Raw genomic sequence first — 14,814 nt, forward strand, 5'->3', positions numbered from 1 at the left:
ATTAGCAAAACTGGAAGTAGATTCTACAGTTCAATTAAATTTTATATACAATATCCTAATCGACTTTGAGCTCTACTGATTAGTAACTTCCAATATTCTTCAAATCACGAAGTAACCTCCATAATTAACCAAAATTCTTAAACTAAAACACCCAAAAACTTTATCAAAATTTCCCAAAATTTCCCACACATCACAGCAAAAAAAATCTCACAACGTCACTAAGCACTCATTTACATAATCAGATCAGCTTTGACTTATTAAACTCCATCAGCAACATATGAAAAATTAATTATCAAACAGTTTCATTTAATAATTAAAAACTGATTAACTCAAATCAGATGAAATTGAATTATATCCAATAATTTTTTTTTATTCACAGTAGTTCTCCCTTTTCGTAGGCATGAACACGTCCAGCACATTGTAAGCAGAGGGAAAAAAGGTACACAGAACAAATAATAAAAAAAAATTATTTTGCATTGTTCAGCATTTCAATTTTCCATGTCAATGTCCCATGATCGATTGACCGTTAATTAAAATTTAAATCACAACCACGAAATCGCTTAATTGATTCCTTACATACTTTTTATGTTCCATGAATTTCCATTCCTGTATGTTGAAAAAAAAAAAACTAAAAAATCGATAAATTGTGAAACTTTTTTTCATCCACGACTCGCTTGTTCACTCGCTTCCTCCCCACAGTTTTCACTTTCTCGTTTTTCAAGACAACTTGCTACTGCTGCCACAAAACACAGCTGCAGATGCAACGATTCTTTTTTTTTTTTCATCATTCTAGCCATTGTCCCCTATTTTTTTTTCGTTTCATCTCTCGCGCGCGCGACAGCAATAATACTTTAAAAAATGAGATGAATTGGGTAGGATGAGGGAAAGGAAGGAATGAAAGTTGAAAAAATCTGAATGAATTCATTATGGTATTATTGAGAGGATGTCAAAAAGATACATAACAGTGAATACAAAGAGATATAAATAAAAAACTGGATATTACAAGCAGACTGACTTTAAATAATTGAATGATGTATAGACAAAAAAGATATAATGATAAATTGTAGCATCATCGCAAAATCATCAGCAATTGCTTTCTTGTTTTACTACTTTTTTGGTACTTTCCAAAAATATGGTCGATTTTTTTATTGACAAACAGCGAGTTTTTAATGGATACACTGTCTTCATTTATTAATAGCGCTGATGTCATGATGTTATGATTGTTCATAGAAGGCAGCTTCAATACTTGAATAACTTGTCTTTTGTTAAAGAATATTGAGGGCATATTGTATTTGTAGATTCATAGATATATATAGAGAAGCTCGTCCATCGAGATTTTGCTCTAATTTCATTGATATTTCATTTTCTAACTGGCTCCTAACTATAAACGCGCACGACTTAGAAATTAGAAGAAATCCAGCTGCAGAACAGCATCATTATAGCTTTGGGTTAAATTTGACGAAAATCAGCCTCATGCCAGACTTTTGCTTGTTTATGACTAGATTTTCTGCTGCCACGTGATTTTTTGAATATACAATGTATAAGGAATAAGGGATGCCATTGAAATACATATGAACTATATGAATTGTACATATATAATCCAATGAGTTGAAGTATTATCAAAATGAGTTGAAGAATTAGAAATGGTAGGATTTGAACCAAAGACCTTCCAATTGGCACACCAAATTAGAGTCAAGTAGCATTAGGATTGCTCTAATGCACCTAATTACGTCTGTTAAATATGTCACTACTAAATTTCTGCTAAAATTAGTTACCAATTTTCTAAAAATTCTCTAAAATTCTTTAAATTTTTATGAAATCAATCACAAATCTGTACCAAGATTTTTAACCAAAAGGACCTCATAAGGAGTCTATCCCTGAACTATAAACCAAAAATGTTTGAGAAACAAAGCTCCTAATGTTGCTAAACTCTTCGTACTTGGAGTTTGAGAACTAATTCCACAAAGCCATTAAATCTAATAGCTTATAATGAAAGCTACAAGTAGTAATTACTTATTTACTTCTTTACTTCCTTGGCGAAGGTGCACAGGAGCCCATTGCTGCATTTAGAATTCGTCAAAAGACGAGTAGAAATTACTAGAATAAAATGAATAAAGCCTGAATAGCACTGGTCGGTTAATCGATCCATAATTCCGGGAACCAAGGCGAATTGTTTCTGGATTCAAAGTCAAGTCATACCGGCGTAGAGCCGAATTTTTGATTGATTAAGTGATAAGTGATATTCAAGAATTATCATCGATAATATTGAAATCCCATCAAAAATTCAATTCAAGAATTCAATACACTAGTCTTTAAATTAATAAAAATGAAGTAAAATTAAAACTTAAAGTTCAAAAAAATTTTAAACTTCAACGGAAACAATCGATTAAGATCCCCAAGCTCGATAAAATATGGCAAAAAGAAGAAAAGAAGTTTCAAAAAAGCTCAACGAAACAAAAATAAATAAAATAAAAAACTTTTCTTCTTTTCATTTTCTACGTGCGACAATCGAACATGAGAATCTATACATATGCATCAAGTCTATAAGAAAGTACACAACAGAAAAAAAAAATAATTTCATTTCTGATAAGCACAGAAAAAAAAGTGGGAAAAGAATAAAGGCGGAGCAAGTGGAGAAAAAAACAATTTTTTTAAAAAACGCAAGCGCATTTTTCCATCGGATGAGAGAAAAATCCACTTTTTTCCATGCATTACTTTTTCCCACCACCGACAAAAATAAAAAAAAAGTCTTTTTCTTTTTTACTGAAAAAATCTCCCCGCTTTTTTCATCCTTTTTCTATTTTTTCATATGTCGTGCGTTGCAGCTGTGTGCATATGTGCACATAGATATGTGTGTATGCTGTGGGAGCAGCAGGCGACTAAAGTCGATGATGTGGGTGGTTGGGCGAACGACGAGAGAGAAAAAAAACTCATAAAAAAAGCAGGAACAAAAAAAATTCTTTCCGAAAACTTGAACAGAAGAGAAAAAGTTTTTCATTTTCTATTTTTTCACACACAAACGAGAGTGGATGGACCATGCAAAAAATCGAACGGGTTGTGTATGGGGTGGCATCGATGTTCGAGGGTGAGGTATGATTTTCGCGTAAAAGAAAATGTATCGCGAATGGGGTGGCAGGTGGGTCCTATATACAGCACAAAATTTATGATATGTGTGCATGCAGATGATGTAGATGTTTTTCTCTGGACTCATGCATGGAACCTGTGATGTACATAAACATTTGAGAGAAGTATGTAGGCATCTCGCGCCGTTTTGCATCCATCCAAAAAGCCCGAAATTTTGTATCGCGACTCGCACACATTCGTTCGATTGTCGATTCAGTCACGCTGGTTTAGCGTCGTTGTTCATATGCAGAATTGAAAAAAAAAATTTCTTTTTTTTTTTTAATTCTCGCCCGTCAATAAATAAAAAATATACAGAAAAAGTATAGAGTATATATCGATATATTGGTATATGGACATATTACTCACATTTTTCCTGTAGTTTTTCATATTTTTTTCACACCGCGTGTGTATTGCAACTATTTTTTTTTATACATATAAGTGCAGCAACAAATAACAACACAAGCATCCCTCTCTTCACCAATTTTTTTCCCGGCTATTGCAAGTGAGTGCATTCCACACATTCAAAAAAATTTTATACATTTTTATTCATCGCGATATTTTTTTTTGTACTTTTTTTTATGCATTGCCTGTTCCTTCTTTCTCATTTCGACGCGCGGAGAATCGCAAAAATTGGCAAAACTCGCGCGGCTGAGTTTCAAAAAAAAAAAAAAAAGTAAAAAAATATTTTTGTGTCTGTCGCCGCGAATTGCAATTTTTCTCTTGCAAGCAAACCGGGACCTCGTCTCCGGCAATTTCCTTTAGTTTAAGTTTTATTCAACATCCATTCACATCCAAAATACACACAATAAAATCAATAATCAAAAACAAAAAAATAGACAAAAAATAGACACTAAATTGCTTTGTTAAGATAACCAGTAACAAAATATAATAAAAAAGAAAGCACTTACAAAAAGAAAATAGTTGCAGTTCATAAAAATTCTGGATTTTTTTTTAAAAAATAACTTAAAAAAATTAATTTTTATCTTGTGTTGTCTAATTATTTTCTAATCCCATCCTAAATCCCTAAATTTAATTTTATATTAAAGGACACACTTCTGGACTAAAAGTTTAGAAAAATTAACAACTCCTGGTGCAAAATAGTAACTAAATTAAAAAAATTAGTTTTAAGGATCTACAATTCCATCTTGTGACTGTGTGTGCGAGTGATACAAAAAATATATAAATAATAATTTTTTAATTTAAACTTTTTAGTGAAATTTAAAAAAACATTTTTTGGAAGTAAAGTTAACAAAAATTGTGAAAAAAATTAAATTTTGGATGAGCTTTAATTTTATTTAAAAAATGAAAAAATATTTTCTGGCCGAAAAAAACTTTATTTTTTTTATTAAGTGAAATTTAAATAAAAGTTAAAAAAAAATAAGCAAGAAAAAATTCTCAAAAATAACAACGACGAAGAAAAGTTTGGCATTTCTTTTAATCTTTTGGACGAAGAAAAAATTGAAAAAAAAGTTGAAAACTTTTTTGGACCACAAATAAATAAATTTCAACATCAAAAAGTCTATCTTTGGAGCAAAATAATAAAAAAAGTTCAGGAACAACCAAAGTCAAGAAATTTTTTTTATTTGTGAAACTTTTTAAGTTAAAACAAGAAATAAACATCTGAAAAATAAGTTGAAAATCTACAACAACAACAACAACTTAAGAGATTAGGAAGAATACAAAATATATTAAAATTTTGCATCGATGTGCGAGTTCCATGAAAATAATATAAACAATCAACAAAATTTTATTAGGTAGGTAATAATGTTCGTGCGGTGTGGGTATTAGCAGTGGAAATATAATGAACGTGTTTGTGTGAAAAATACAAAATTATGGACTTTGTGTATTGAAATTCATACGTTGAGTGCTTAATGCATTATGAATATTGTGGAACATTCTGGGAAAATTGTTGGTTATGACTCAATGGAATTTTTTTAAAAGAATTTAGAGGTGCTTAAAGCACAATATGGAATTATCTTGCAATTCAATTTAAATATTGAAAAATATCTGAAATTTCAATTTTTCTTCAGTATTAATTTAATTGAAATATATTGAATTAATTAAAATAAGATGTTGATTTTCAAGAGCTGAAATCAATTTTTTGCAAAGTCACTTTGAAATTTCATCAAACAGATCAAAAATCTGATACACTAAAATTTCAAGATTGAACAAAAATTTTGTCTCAAAAACTCAAAAGATTTAAGTAAATTACTTACTTATTTACTTACAAGTTTTTACTAACTAACTTCTCTAGCCATGCAGATCATCTCTGATCCATAAACTTTCTCATTTGGCATCTAATACTGGCTCTTTCTCTTGCTCTTCTTTGCCAACTGCAAATACCAAACATTTAAGTTAAAAACGTATAATTTTTTGTTGAGAAGCTGTTTGATTAATTTAGAATCAAATTGAAAAACTAAAACTCGATCCAACATATGATTGGAAAATTTTGTTCAAAACTTAAATTTGGAAAATATGAACCAAAAATTATATTTTTTAAATAAAATTAGAACTTAAAAACTACATTTTGATTCTTTATTTTATCAATTTGAAGACTGAAACTTGACACATTACATCTCTATTTGCTCACAAAATTTCACATAAGTATACATTTTCATTAATTTAATAACAATTTTCATATATTTTAATGATAATGTCTCTTCAATTAAGATTAACATATGTGCATATTAGTCATCAATTTTGAAAAATTAATATGTGATGTCTTTTCATACATACACATTAAATGATTACAATCTTATGGTTTCATAGATGGCATCACTTTCACAAAAGAGAAATTTTTGTCTGAAGACTAAATTACAAACAACAAACATTGGGGACATGAATGTAAAAATTAATTATTTGAAAGTTTTCTTCTTTTGGAAATTTGTTTTTTTGAATTCTTCAAATTGTGAATTTTAATTTTCATTCTTGTTGTTAGCAACTTTCGAGGAAGTATTTTCATATAAATTTAAAATAATATATTGAAACTAATAACATGTCACATGTGCTCTAACAATTCAAAATTCAAAATCTTCTCGAATTTTATGTAAAGTAAAATCGACTTTTATTAACTTTTCCATACAAATTATCAATCCTTTTTGAGCTCTATAAATTGTTGTCAATATAAAGTTCTTTATTTTTAAATTAAAAAACTTTCAAATTTCAAATTTTTATATCGATTGAAAAATTTTAATATTTGAAATTCTTAAAAAATAAGTTTTGTGTGTTTTACACAATAATATTGTTATAAGAAATTTGAAAATGATGAAAATTCATAAAATTTTCATAAAGTCTTAAAAATTTGAAATTTCATCAATTTTATGAATTAAAAATCTTAAAATCTGTCCTGAAATTTATTTAAAGTTCTAGAAAAATCTTGAAAAATATGAAAAAAATTCGAAAAATTGGAGAAAATCTAAAAAATCCAGAAAAACTTTTTATTTCAATTGTAAATTAAAATTTACTCAAATTATTTACTAAAAACTGAAAATTTCAAAATTTGTGTTAATTAAAATTCAATTTCCACCAAGAAATTTCACATCTCAATAATATAAAATACTAAAAAACTAGAAATTTCCCTTTGAAACGCAATAAAACAGAATATCAATGGTCAATATAGTAAATGAAATAAATAATCATATTGGGTGAGCTAAAACTTTCGCCTCATGCTGGGGATGATTAAAAATTCAAGGGAGTAATAATACAGCGCCCTTATATACACATCTATACTTATTCAAAGCAAGACAATTTTAATACTAAAAATTAAAAAGAGTTTCGTACATAGAAAAAAAGTCATCAACGAAGCAGCAACGAAAAGAAGATTTTTTTTAGAAAATTTAGAGAGTGAAACTGAAAAATTCACTTAGCGCATGCCTCAAAATAAAAAAATTCTTCCCTTTCCTTCGTGTCCGTTGCTTTTTTCTCTCAATTCTTCTTTGAATGCTTTTTAACAATTTTTCAATCCCACCACCACCCAAGCCACCCTCTCCTTTCTCTCACATTATATGCGTACACATATGTGTAGACACGAAGACACAAAAATGCACATGAACGAATATATGAAATAGAAAGGCATTAGAGGCAACATATCACATCATCATCATCGTCGTCAGATCGACTTTATCGTATAGTTGTTGTTGTTATTATTGCTCTTGATGCTTACACATTGCCTGTTGTTTAGAGAGTGCGAAAATGTGTAGGTCCACACACACACACACACACACATGATGGAACTAATATTGTGTGTGTAGAAAATGTTTAGAATGAGACTTCTCCAAATTCAAACCCCAGTCCATTAACTTCTATGTCCAAAAAAAGTTCCGATCTCCTTGTCCATATACACACATACACACACATGCTTTGTAGACGTAGGCATACAAAACACAGCCGACTTCTTTTTCTCTTTTCTCTGGATTTTTGTGCCGAGGCGAAGGTGAAGTTTTATTTTTTTTTTGTTTTTTTTGTTAGAAAATGAAAAAAAAAATAATTTTTCTTTCCTTTCTCCACGGACGGTGGCATTCCGTACATACGGAGAGCAAAAAAACAGTTTTTCCTCACTCGTTTCAGTCAGTCGTTTAGTAAAAGTCGAACCGCAGAGATTTTAACCGTTTTTTGCATTTAACCCCGTTATTTCTATTACTATTTCAGAACATAAAAAAAAAAAACATTTTATGAAACAAAAAAAAAACACAAAAAAAATAAATAAAATAATAATAATAAATAAAATTCCGGTTTGTTGATATTTTTTTTATTGTTTTTATTTTATTCCTTTTCATCCTGTGTCTTTATTTTTATTTATATGTGATGATTTGTTGTTGTTGTTATTGGAAAAAAAAATTAAATTTTTTCATATATGATAAATATCATGTGGCATATATGTGAAGTGATGATCAAATGATAAGCTGAAGACATAAAAAATTATTTTCATATTTGGATATTTTTAATTGAGAAAAAAAATTAATTTTTCTCAGAATGAAACAATTTTTGTGGATTTTGAAGAAATGTTGCCAAAATGTGACTGAATTTTGTCATGTGTGAGGACTAAAACAAAATATTTGCTTGATATAATGAAAACAAGAAATGAAGTTTTTTTTGTTGGGAAAATGTGTGAAAGAAAATTAAATTCTTGGAGTAAATTAAAAATATTTTTGAAAAATAATATTTAAAACAAAATTATTTTATAAAATTTAACATTTTAAGAATTAAAAGAAAATAATTAAAAAATTGTTTTTCAAACTTCATTTTCATATTCAAGAATGAAACATCAAGAATAAAAATTCTCAAATTTTAATTGGATTTGAAAATTCACTTAACAAAACTTAATGAAAAGTAACTAAATTATTCTACTCTTATTCAGTCAAATTTAGTTTATCAATTGTGAATGAGCATAAAGAAACGGAGAAAATTTTCTATGTGAATGTGAAAAACAACCAACAATGTTTGGTTTTCAAGTTTCTAAATGAGATGTGAAATTTCAGTAGGTTAATTTCCTACAATTTTTAAAAATATGTTTTTAAAATTCAACTTGAATATTGAAATTTAGTTCAAAGTTAATATTTCAAATTAAATTTTAGAACTTTATGATTCTAAAATACATGTTAAGATTTAAATTCTTTGAAAATTTAAAAATTCAAAGCATTTTAAAATTGATATTAAGAATTTCAATGCTGAGTCAAAACTTAAAATTTGAAAATTCAAACTTTAAAAAATTTAAAATTACATTATATATTATCTGATTTTCAACAAATTCGAAAGTTCTAATCGAAATTTTGTCAAATATTCAAATCAAATAACTTTTCAAATGTTGAACAATCTTCAAAATTTTATGATGTAGATTTGAAAATTTAACAATGTCAACAAAATCATGATATTTTATAAATGTGTTTAAAAAATAAACAATTTCATTTTTCAAAGTTCTTAAAACAAATCTTCTCAATTCAATTCAAAATTTTTAAAACAAACTCTTTTCAAACTCTTCAAATCCTTGCGAACAAAAATGAAATTTTCTTTATCAATTCATTTTTATTACATTTAAATTTTTATCAATCATATTTTCAAAATGCAATGAATTTTGTTCAATCTAAATTCTTATCAACCAGAAAAATCTTGAAATATTAAAATAGAATTGAAAATCTTGAAAATTCATAAAATTAAACTCATCTCTAAAAATAAAAATAAATTTTAAAAAATTAAAATACAAAATCAAATTCAAAAAATCTTAAATTTTCAAATCAAATTCCCTAAAAAATCTTAAATCCAAAAAACATCAATCACCAAAAAACAATCCATTCACAAAATTTTCAATACCAAATTTACACCAATCAATTGAACTCAAATCAAATCTAAACAACAAAATTTCATACAAAACAATTCCCAAACACACGTGCTAAAAATATGAATAATTGAAAAGTTTCAAATACAAAAACTAATTCATTCAATATCCCAACAAGCCGGTATACACAAAAAAAATATATTCTCTAAATAGACTAACAAACATTCTGTTACAATCATTAAAGCACACAACAAAACTGATGATTTTTCATGAAGCTGAGACATGAATACGTAAAAGGGATATAAGAAGGATGATGTTGCGTTGATGTTGCTCACAATATACGTAGTCAAAAAAAACCCAAAGAAATATGTGTGTAAATTGTATGTATGTGAGATGTAAAAAGTGAAGATGAAGAGAAGGGGTGGTGAACAGGCAGGGAGAGGGTGGCGGGAGAAGAGCAGCACTAAAAAAGTGTGTGCGCTTCGTCTTCGTTTACTTTCTCATTTTTTCTCCATCGTGTGTCGTATCTAAAAAAATATTATAATATTAAGGGAGATGATGAAAATCGAGAGAAAGAGAAAGGGTTAAAGAGACCGGCATCATCATCATCATCGTCGTCGTTTTCGTCTTTACGACTTCAAATGCCGAAGTCAAACCACCCACAATCTCCGAAGAAGGATTCGCCTTCGCTCTTTATACATTATTATTATTTTTTTTTGTTGGAATTGTACACTACTTACCAAACAGTCTTACGACGAAGCCGAAGAGAAAGCGAAGTGTATGCGGTACCCTCCGCATACATGATTATAAATTTATTATTATTCCTTACATCCGACACCAACAACAAAAAAAAAACTAGTAGAGTTAACAGTAAAATCATCATCATCATTTTTTTGAGTCTTTTCTTTTTGCATTTTTGCACACACATTCTACTCTCTCATCTCTATCGGTGGGCTACTACTTTGCCTGTGTGGTGTGTATCTCGAATTTTCGTAAGGAAATTTTCTCAGTATATACATACAATTCTTTTTTTTTTTATTTTTCTCTGTGCTGCTCCATTCAATTTTCTGTAGTTTTTTTTGTGCTGCCTGCTTGCTCAGCAGCATTCTTAGTTCAGTGTATAGTGCATAAAGGAAATTTTCTCCGAATAGTATATCTCATCAGTCTCCGTCTTATGATTATAAAGTGTACGACGTCAGGAAGTTACCAAATCATATCGCACTTGACTCCACAGGCGATCGGACGCTAAAGAAGCAAATTTAATATTTATGAAAAAAAAAAAAAATAATTTTTTTGGATATGCAAAAAATAAAATTAATTTCTTGTGACTTGGACGATGGAAATTTGTGATGAATAAAAAATACTCGAAATGCATAAATGGATTTAATGCAAATAAAATGAAAAGAAAATAATTTGTGTGAAAATAAAAAGTGATAAGTGAATGGAAAATATGTAAGAAAAACAATTCTTTTTTTTTGTTTGTTTCGCTGTGGACAGAATGGAAAAATAATGAAAATATTATTTTGGACAGTGAATATCAAGCGTATGAAAATAATTCAAATTGTTTGAATTTTTACAAATTAAAATCCTCACAATAAACATTTAAAAAAGGACAAAATATATATTTTTGTGAAATATTTCAAATGAAAATAATTTTTTGGATTTTTATCAAATTTGATCATTTTTAGTGCCGACTAGAAAAATGTTTTTTAGTTCACAAAAAATCTAAAATTCTTCGACAAATCACAAACTTCTTATAAATTTCTAATTTTCAAAATTGAAATTAGAATTTTAAATATTTTGATCATTTTATTCATGAATGGAAAAACAAGTGAAATAAGTGAAAGTTATTGACAAACAAAAAATTATTTCTTATCGCTTAACAAAAATATGAAAATTAAAAAGATGCTAAGTTTGGAGTAAAATAATGCAGAAATGAATTAAAAGTTGAATTAGAATATGAAAAAGGAAAATATTTTATTTTTTAAAAGTTGGAAATTTCCATCTTTTTAAATGTTAAAAATTTCAATTTTTGAAAAGTTAGATATCCAAATTTTTAAAAGTGAAATATTCAAGTTTTCAAATTAAAACTTCAAGTTTTGAAATGAAAATTTTCAATTTTTGAAATCAGAAATTTCAATTTTTGAAACCAAAAATTCCAATTTTAACAACATTAAAAATTTCAGAAATTGAAAATTACAAATTTAATGTTTTCTAAGTTAGAAAATTGTGTTTAATTTCATAAGAAGTAATATTCAATATTTAACAAATACTTTTAAAATCTTAGTTTTTCGATGAAAATTGAAGACAGTTTTAAGAAGTTAGTTAGTTTGGTTGAAGCGCAAATTTGATATTTTAAAAACAATGAATCAGCTGAAATAGAAATTGCAAACATTTTTTGATGCTTTCTTCACTTTCACTGGTTTCACATCTCCGGAAATTTTTTCTAAATATTCTTTATTAATTTTTTTAAAATTTCATTAATTACAATTATTTTTTCAATTTTTATATGTTTAATTAAATGTGTTTATATGTTAAATGTATTACTAATATAAAATGTATAGTTTCAAGCTCATTTCTTAGATAGAGCTAATAAATCTGTATCAATCAACCACTTTATTTTAAATAACATAAAATAATTAAAATTTTTCTCATTTTAGTTTCAAATAAATTCAAAATCATCAAGACAAAAAAAAGTTACTGAAAACCTAACAAAAAAATAAAATTCAGAAAAATCCGTAAAAAAATACCAAAAAAAGTGTTGATAAAAAAGAAAATAAAAAAAGTATCAAAGCTGTAAATTAAGTTTTTTTCGCTGTAATTAATCCATAAAAAGTGTGTATAAAGTAAATCTAAATGTAAATTAATTTGTACAAAAGACCGAAAAAAAATAAACAGAAAAAAAGTGATAAGACATATAAAAAAAGTAAAATAATTCGGAAATGAGAATTAAAGTTTCCGATCAAGATAAACGAAAAGTGTGCAACAATAAATTGTGGAAAATTAAAAAATCACAAAACATTTATAATGACGATTAAGTGGCAATTGTGGAAAATTTAACTTTTATTTTGTTTGAGAAGAAAAAATTTTTCAAGGTAGAAAATTTAAAAGCTTTTGAAAAATTTAAGAAATAGAAATGAAAAGGTTTTGGGAATATGTGGAAAAATTGGGATTTCTTCTGGGATAATTGGAAGGATTTTTGAGAATTTCTCAAAATTGTTATTTATAAAATAAATTGTATTTGATAAATGAAATAATTCGGACTAGTCCAAAAAGCTGAATTTGAAATTCAAAAGTTTAAAAATATTTGATGATAAATGAATTTATTACTAAAATTTAAATTGTCCATGAATTCTTAAAATTCAAAAAACATTCCGAATTATTAGAAAATATCTGAAAATCGAAACATTTTAACAATCTAAAAATTTTGAAATTTGATTTTTTTTTTTAATTTGAATTGCAAAAATTCAAAAATTAAGCAACATTTGAAAGTTTACAACAAAATTTCAGATATTTTAAATTTGAAAATTTAAGTTTTAAGTGTTTAAAATTCTGAAATGTTCACAAAACAAAATATTTCAAAATTCTTTAATAACTTAAATGTTATAATTCTGAGAAAATTAGGAAAATTCAAAAAATGTTGAATTTCAAAACCAAAGAATTTTAAATTTAAAAAAAATTCTCAATTTAACTCTAAATTCGAAGTCGACTAGAATTATTCAATTTAATTTAAAATTTAACTTTTCCATACAAAACCTCGACCTCTTAATTATAAACTTACTCAAATAATAAAAATCTCAGTATAGCTGCATCCCAACATCTCAATCTATTCATCCCAACAATCTCCCTTATAATCACCATCATCATCACATAAATAAATCAATTAAAATTGTCAACATAATTACCTTCAACACAGGCGATTAAAAAACAAGCTTATTTTCCTTCAATTAATGCTACTGGTGCTTTCTCTTTTCACACATTCAAGTGCCACGACAGAAGAAATACAAAATAAAAATCCTCATCTCAGCCAAGTGTCATGATAGTGTTTGTCGAGTGACACTTCAAAAATAGTGTGGAATTTTTTTTTTCTTTCCTGCTGCTTTTTTTATATAATTTTTTTTTTTCTATCCATCTCACTTGCTCCCATGTACTAATTGTTTATGCACAAAACGGTACTTTACATTCACTTTGTGGGTGCTCTTTTATGCATAACATGTGTGTGTATTTGGCTTATGTTATTGCTGTTGCTCATTGCCATTTTGCCTCGATTATGTTTGCATAGAAATTTCCTTTTGGTGATACTTATAGTGATATAGACGAGTACTGTGTTGCCAGAATAATGAAGAGTGAGAGAAAGAAGAAAAAACTAGCGAAAAAAAAAGAACAAAGAATAAATTGTGCATTTGATGTTGTTTGTTTGTTTTTTTTTCTATGTTTATGGGACAAATGAAGAAAATGGTACAGGCATGACTAGAAAAATGTCAGAAAATTGATCATAATTTATTAAGTGACTTCGCAATTCACATCTAGTTGGATGCACTGAAATTAGTTGTAAATTAAAAAGAAATTGTTAAAGGTTTAATTGAGGAATTAATGGAAGGAATTCAAAAATAATATGGAATCTAAACAATTTGCTGGAATTAAGTCAAAGGATATAGAAATTTGTTGTTCTTAGAAGTTGAATCTTTTATAAGTTTTAAAATTAGTGACAATGATGCTTACTTTATAGCAAACCTTTGACATAATTATAAATAGTAATCAGCAACTTAAGGAATTCCTTGGCAATTACGGTTGTGACCGGTTTAGGACAAAGACCCCAAAACTGCTTCCAAAACTCAAACTGAGCTTTGTAACTAGAACAGAGAAATGAAAAAATCTAAGAAAATTAGATATGACCTGGGATTGAACCCAGGATCTTTGGCACGTAAGGCTAACGCTCTACTATTTAGACCACTAAGGCCATTTCTCTGCAATATAAAAGTCCGCATATTAACTTATAAATATGAAAAATTAAGAATATATATCTAATAAATTTAGTTAAGCTTTATATGAAATCTTTAAAAAAAGCTTTCAAATTTGAGAATTTTCCATTGTTAAATTCAATTTTAATCCACTAAACTGAATCACAATTCCTCACAAAATTTCATCTTTAAAAACCTCACAATCCTTTAATTTTTAATCAATATTTTGACTTTTTTTATATTTCAAGGACATTCATTTGCTTCCATGGAAACCAACAATCTCAGATGCAAAGTCAGAAAAATAAAAAAAGTTTAACATCACACATGGTTGCATAAATTAAAGGGACATGAAAAAATAATTCATCTGCTCCTTAAATTTTATTTTTTCATCCTCTGAATTCCCAATTGCATAACTTTAAGGCACAAAAAATATTTTTTATTTATTTCTGATAAAATAAA

The 14,814-nt window shown here is 27.3% G+C and overlaps 1 protein-coding gene across 8 annotated transcripts in view; it reads left to right on the forward strand.

The window, feature by feature from the left end:
• pros (homeobox protein prospero) overlaps nucleotides 1–14,814 on the forward strand; it is a 158,485-nt gene that overhangs the window by 72,491 nt on the left and 71,180 nt on the right. For 5 of the 8 annotated variants that reach the window (XM_070642052.1, XM_070642056.1, XM_070642060.1 and 2 more), the window contains exon 1: nucleotides 12,073–12,489. The exons of 1 other annotated variant lie outside the window; for it this stretch is intronic. The gene's annotated coding sequence lies outside the window, so the exon portion shown is untranslated. Of the gene's footprint in view, nucleotides 1–4,782; nucleotides 4,878–10,165; nucleotides 10,387–12,072; nucleotides 12,490–14,814 lie in introns of those variants that run through there. 2 more of the 8 variants (XM_070642054.1, XM_070642055.1) reach the window with 2 other exon arrangements.

This window comes from Chironomus tepperi, unplaced genomic scaffold, assembly GCF_022539635.2.
Source record: "Chironomus tepperi strain 1889 unplaced genomic scaffold, CSIRO-AGI_Ctep_v1 contig_262, whole genome shotgun sequence".
Lineage (NCBI taxonomy): Eukaryota > Metazoa > Arthropoda > Insecta > Diptera > Chironomidae > Chironomus > Chironomus tepperi.